The sequence below is a fragment of the Oryctolagus cuniculus genome, chromosome 20 (genome assembly GCF_964237555.1).
Source record: "Oryctolagus cuniculus chromosome 20, mOryCun1.1, whole genome shotgun sequence".
Classification (NCBI taxonomy): Eukaryota; Metazoa; Chordata; class Mammalia; order Lagomorpha; family Leporidae; genus Oryctolagus; species Oryctolagus cuniculus.
The window spans coordinates 2523823-2530712 of NC_091451.1; the positions used below are offsets into that span (position 1 = coordinate 2523823).

At 38.9% G+C, this 6890-nt stretch overlaps 1 pseudogene; it reads right to left on the bottom strand.

The window, feature by feature from the left end:
• Nucleotides 1–281: 281 nt before the first annotated feature.
• On the bottom strand, nt 282–349 carry LOC138847352 (U6 spliceosomal RNA; annotated as a pseudogene).
• Between the last annotated feature and the right edge of the window lie 6541 nt (nt 350–6890).

The following is a 6890-nucleotide window of genomic DNA, read 5'->3' on the forward strand; positions in this document are numbered from 1 at the left end:
TTCCAGAACATTTACATGAATTGGAAAAACTCCAAAAAATACAGTGAAGAAACAGGCAAGGATCTGAATAGACATTTCTCAGAAGATATGTAAATGGTCAAAACATGTGAATATGCCTGATGTCACTAGCCATTATGTAAATATAAATCAGAACACCATATCAGTCTCCAACACCTGTGGGAGAATACAACACTCAGGTGTTTGTGTGTGCAGCAAGTGGGTTTAGAGGACCCTGTTCACCTCTGGAGAGCAGAGTCTACAGGGAGGTAAAGAAACCTTACTGTGCAGGGGCATGCTAATCTTCTCTGTATCGTTCCAATTTTAGTATATGTGCTGCCGAAGCGAGCACATGTGCTGCCGAAGTGAGAAAGAGATGAAAAGAATTTATCTCAGCTAGCCACTAATATTCAAGAAACAAGGTCTTCAGGAAAGCCAACTCAACTGACATTTTCATGTCATTGTTAAATAAAGGAAAAATTATCTAGGTTCAGCAATACGTAGTTTATAAGAGAAAGACTACAGAGTAATTTCCTTGGCATAGAAATAACTTCGTCTTTTTTTTTTTATCTATGAGGGCTTGCTATCACCACCACACACCCACATCCCATATACAAATGCCTGGCTTGAGTGGTAGCTTCTCTGCTTTGAGGCAAGTTTCTGCTAGTGTGCACCCTGGGAGGAGACGGAGGATGGCAGAAGTGCTTGGGTCCCTGCACCCAAATGGGACATCCAGAATGAATTCCCAGTTCCTGGTTTTGGCTTGGTCAAGCTTTGGCTAGTGCAAGTGTCTGGGAAGTGAAACAGTGGTTCCCTCTTCCTGTCACTCTGCCTTTCAAATCAATAACTGTTGTTGGTAATGACTAATAATGATATTCACTGATTGTCAAATTTTGAATCTATTAATTATAGACAATTTCTCTTTGTATTTTTAAACTTTCATAATGTTCTGTAGCCAATTTCATCACTAGAAATAAAAACTTTTCCTCAAAAAAAAAAAGAAACCTTACTGCTTTCCTAATGTGCTTATTAAGTTCTTGACCAGCGCCTGTTAGTCTTGCCACAAACTTTCTAGTCTTACTACTTTCCTTCTTCTTCCTCTTCTCTGTGACTTGTAAAATAGTATACATTCTATATACTGTGGATACTTTTGATTTATTTTATTCCTTCGGTCTCCTATGAAGTTCCTCCACAAAAGCACAGCCCTTAAAATATTCATTCATTTATGCAGTCTGCAGATTTCATGAGCTACTAAATTCCAAGTAGTATGTTAAAGGCCAGATCTGGGCCTAAGAGAAAAGTGGTCTAAATTCTGTGCCTAGAAGAGGATTTGGGACATAGTAGAACCTCAGTGAAGTGCTATGTGAATGACATGCACTCATTAAATGAGTAATCTAAAGCATACACTGCATTCAAGCAACACAGCAGCCCTACTCACCTCAGGTAGAGCAATTGAGAGGAATAATGTGAACAAAAATAAGACATCAATAAGTTGAATAATAACAGAGAAAAAACAAAATGAGATAGATGCCAACATTACTGAGCTATTTTTGAGGAATTAAATTGATAGAGGGGCTGGCATTGTGGCCAAGTGGGGAAAGCTGCAATCTGTGAGGCCAGCATAACATCTGAGTTCCACTTTGAGTTTAGGAATCTCCACTTCCAATTTAGCTCACTGCTAAACACCTGGGAAACCAGCAGAAGATGGACGAAGGACTCAGGTCCTTGCCACTCATGTGGGAGACTTGGATGAAGCTCCTGACTCCAGCATGCCCCAGGCTCAACTGTTGAAACTCTCTGGGGTGTGAGCCAGCAGATGAAAGCTATCTATGTCTTTCCCTCTCTCTCTAAATCCACCTTTCAAATAATAAAGATTTAATAAACCAATTAACTGATTTCAAAATACACAAAAACATGAACAATACTATATCATTTTTATGCCAAACTGATAAAAAATAACAAATGCTAGAGAGCACATGGGAAAAGAAAACCATCATATATGGTGGGTGAAAACACAAGTTAGTACAGATGTTATGCAGAACAGTATGGTCATTCCTTAAAAAGGATAAAAATTGGGGCTGGTGCTGTTGTACAGTGAGTTAAAGCCCTGGCCTGAAGGGCCAGCATCCCATTTGGGTGCCAGTTCTAGTTCCAGCTGCTCTTCTTCCAATACAGCTCTCTGCTATCTCCTGGGATAGCAGTAGAAGATGGCCCAAGTCCTTGGGCCCATGCACCCATGTGGGAGACCCAGAGGAAGCTCCTGTCTCCAGGTTTCAGAATGGCATAACTCTGGCCTTTGTAGTCATCTGTAGAGTGAACCAGCTAATGGAGGACCTCTCTGTGTCTCTACCTCTATTGTAACTCTTTCAAATAAATAACAAAAATTAAACTAAGATAAAAATTGACCTACCATGTGAGAGTTATCTTGCTCTTGGCTATATAGAATAAGGAAATTTTATTAGAAGGAAAGGAGGAGAGCATATCAAAGATACAGCAATTTTCCCATAACACAGCCACTATAACACAGTTCACTGCAGTCAGGATTTGAAACCAATCTAGCTGTCCATCAGTGAAAAACAATGGAAAGGGCAACCTCTTTTAGATTCAAAAAAAGAACAAAATATTATTAAATTAATTGAAATAAGCCAGAAGCAGGAACACAAATGTCACCTGGTCCTTGTCACATGTGGAAGTGAAAGAAAATAATGGATCTGAACACAGAACTGTGATTACTAGAGGCTGAGAAGGGAAGCAGCTAGGGATAGAGGGGGATTGGATAATAGGTATCAAAAATCAAAGAAGCAGAAAGAACTTCTGGTGTTCCATAATATAATGAGATGACTACATTCAACCATATTAGGTTCTGTGTAAAGAACTGAAGGAGAGGAGCTGGTAGTCTCAAATCATGGAGAAGAATTAGAAACTGTAGTTGCTTGGGGGCCAGCATTATGGCACAGTGGGATGATGCCCTGGCCTGAAGCACCAGCATCCCATGTGGGTACCAGTTCTAGTCCTGGCTGCTCCTCTTCTGATCCAACTCTCTGCTATGGCCTGGGAAAGCAGTAGAAGATGGCCCAAGTCCTTGGGTCCCTGCACCCAAGTGGGAGATCTGGAAGAAGCTCCTGGTTCCTGGAATCAGATTGGCAGAGCTCCGGCCATTGTGGCCATCTGGGGAGTGAACCTGCAGAGGAAGACCTCTCTCTCTCTCTGCTGCTACTTCTCTCTGTAACTCTGTCTTTCAAATAAATAACTCTTTAAAAACTTAATAAAACTGTAGTTGCTTAGCTTGATCACTTTTTAGGGTCCCTGCACCCAAGTGGGAGATCTGGAAGAAGCTCCTGGTTCCTGGAATCAGATTGGCAGAGCTCCGGCCATTGTGGCCATCTGGGGAGTGAACCTGCAGAGGAAGACCTCTCTCTCTCTCTGCTGCTACTTCTCTCTGTAACTCTGTCTTTCAAATAAATAACTCTTTAAAAACTTAATAAAACTGTAGTTGCTTAGCTTGATCACTTTTTACTGCATAAATGTGTGCAAATATTGCACTACACCCTGTAATAATGCATGACTAGGACACATTAATCACAAATTATTTCAATGAAATTTTAAAAATTAGAAGCATTTCTTTATATTAACAATGAACTATTTGAAAATGAAATTAGAGAAACATTTCCATGCATAGCAGCATAAGAACCAGGAACCAATGTCTTCAATGTTATCAGTGATGAATCAGATTCACAGCCCCCAGCACTCAGTTTTTGCCATAGACCTTACCATGGCAATTGTGGGCATATAGTAGTAAATCAATGGACAGGAATCCTTTGTCTCTAAATCTGCTAAATAAATAAACAAGGGATTCATCAAAGAAAAAGAGATATCAATTTGGATGCCAGGCACAAAAACACATGCACTTGAGCTATCCTCCAGTTTGTGATGCAAACAAATCTTTCAGACATGTTACATTTTCAGAGACTTTTCTGTAATCTTGCTAAGCTTTCTGGAAATCTGCCTTATAGCAAAGGGTTTCCCAATTCCATTACACTCATGATTTTTCTTTTGTGTGATATATTAGTTTACCATCTAGAGATAATTTATGGTACAAAACTTTTCTATGCATGCATGTTTTCTCATTTGTGAGTCTATTCATGGGAATTAAAGACTGATTTATAGCAGAAATACATTTTCCAAATTCATTGCATAGACTTTTGTTCCTTATGAATTCTCTGAAGTCTGTTGATGTCTAATTTCTGGCTAAAGGTTTTATTGTATTTACAGCATGCAAAGACTATCACCTTTTGTGAATTCTGTATCTATACAAGCCTGAAATAAAGAAAATGTTTTTGCACAATCAGTATATGCCTAAGAAACCACCTGTGTCAATTCTCTGATGTACCATTGACTTCTGACTCCAATAATATTTATAAGCTTTCTCCTTTACATGAGTCTCTGTTGGATAGGATGTGATTTCCAGCAAAAGGTTTTGTCACAATACTTACATGAATTTTGGAGAAAAGCTCTTCCACATTCATTATATTGTTAAGGTCTCTCCCTTCTTCAAATTCCATGATGGATTATGAGGCATTACCTATGTGAAATGACTTTCTCACATTTATTTCATTCATTAGATATATATGTTGTGCATTCTGATATAAGGAGAGATTTGGGCAGAGCTTTCCAACACTCATTACACCCATAAGGTTTCTCTCCCACGTGAATTCCCTGTTGTCTTATGAGGTATGGCTTCTAATTAAAGGAATTTTACTTTCAAAGGAGTTTTTCCCTATATGAATTTGATGATGTACAATGAGGGCTGAATTATGGTAAAAGGCTCTGAGTCATTACATTCATAAAATTGCTCCCCATGAGAATTCTTTTATGTTTGATGAGGTCTGATTTGCACCACAAAGGCTATTCACATGTATTATATTCATGCATTTCTCCCCTTGGTGAATTCTCTAATATTTCATGAGATATAACTTGCACAAAAAGGTCAAGTAGAAAATTCCCTGTGTGGATACTCTGATATCTTATGAGTTATGAAGTACAGCAAAGAGGCTTTCCACCATCCTTCCATCCATAAAACCTACCTAAATTGAGCAACAAAGATATAGAAAACGTAAACACACACATAACCAGATGGAAATGATACCAGTAATAAAGACCCTCACTACCAAGAAAACCCCAAAACTGGAAGGCTTCACTGCTGAATTCTAACAGACATTTAAAGCACTAACTGCAATTCTTCTCAAGTTATTCAAAACAATTGAGAGAGAGGTGATTCTCCCAAATTCTTTCTATGAAGCCAACATCACCTTCATTCCTAAACTTGAAAAAAGTGCAACAAAGAAAGTAATTATAGAACAATTTCCCTGATGAACATACATGCAAAGATCTGCAACAGAATTCTGGCCAATTGAATCCAACAATGCATCAGAAAGATCATCCACCCAGACCAAGTGGGATTTATCCTTGGTATGCAAGGATGGAACCAAAGGCTTTTCCACAGTCATTTCATTTATAAGCTTTCTCCATGGTGTGAAGGCTCTGATACTTTCTGAGGTTTGACTTCTCAGCAAAGGTTTTTCCACAGTCGTTGCAATCATAAGGTTTCCCCCAGTACAAATTGTCTGATGCTTTGTGAGCTTTGATTTCTCAGCAAAGGCTTTTCCACAATGATTGCATTCATAAGGTTTCTCCCCTCTGTGAATTCTCTGATGATTTATGAGGTTTGCCTTCTGGCCAAAGGATTTTCCATAGTCATTGCATTCATAAGGTTTCTCACCTGTGTGAATTCTCTGATGATTTATGAAGTTTGCCTTCTGGCCAAAGGATTTTCCACAGTCATTACATTCAAAAGGTTTCTCACCTGTGTGAATTCTCTGATGATTTATGAGGTGTTTCTTCTGGCCAAAGAACTTCCCAAAGAACTTACAAATCATTAGATTTGTAAGATTTCAACCCTGTGTGAATTCTCTGATGTCTAATGAGATCTGACTTCTGGTGAGTGGTTTCCACACAATCATTACACACATGAGGGTTTTCCACAATATGAGTGCTGTGATGGAAGGTATGGCAGAATTTAATACTGAATGAATTCCCACAAGGTTTACATGCATAGGATTTCTTCCCTATATTTGGTCTATGATTCAGTCTAACATGTGATTGGTAAATGACAGGTTCCACAGTCCCAATATACTTATAAATGTTCTCTCTTTTCAGGTGAATACAATCAGAATTCCACAGTCAGTCAGCTGGGAGGGGTGGATGAATCCGGAAACAGCTGGTTTCCTTGTACTAAAACAAGCGCCATATCACAAAGGACTCTTGCATTTCTTTTTCTTTTTTGCATTTTTCACATTTTCTTATTTATGGTGGTTTGTAATAAATTTTCTGATGTGGGTTGTGGTTTTGAGGCTGGCTTAAGGAGTTCAGGGAACCAGAGGAATGGTCTTTTTCAATTAGGGCACAGCTGTTGGCTCTCTCCAATTCTGGCTTTCTGTAATTGCTTTGGGTGCCTCAGCCAATTTTTCGTTTTGAGCGACTTTTTCCTAAATGTTTTGTTGGTCTGAGTTGGTTTTGCCTTTTTCCTTTTCAAATTGTGTATTCTGATGCAATACAAACAAGGGTTTAGAACGAGGATCCATTATGAAATTGAAAAACAGAACATATTGGGTTTTGATGATTAGAAATCATAGGCAACATGACCAAGATGAGTTTTTGGGTTTTGGAAAATGACATAGAACCCTTCCACTGAGGGCAGATATTAATTTCCTCCAAATCGAGAGTGAGTGCGATTTTCAGGTGAATTCAATCAGAATTCCACAGCCAGTCAGCTAGGAGGGGTGGATGAATCTGGAAACAGCTGGTTTCCGTGTGTCTAAATCCAGCCAAATATC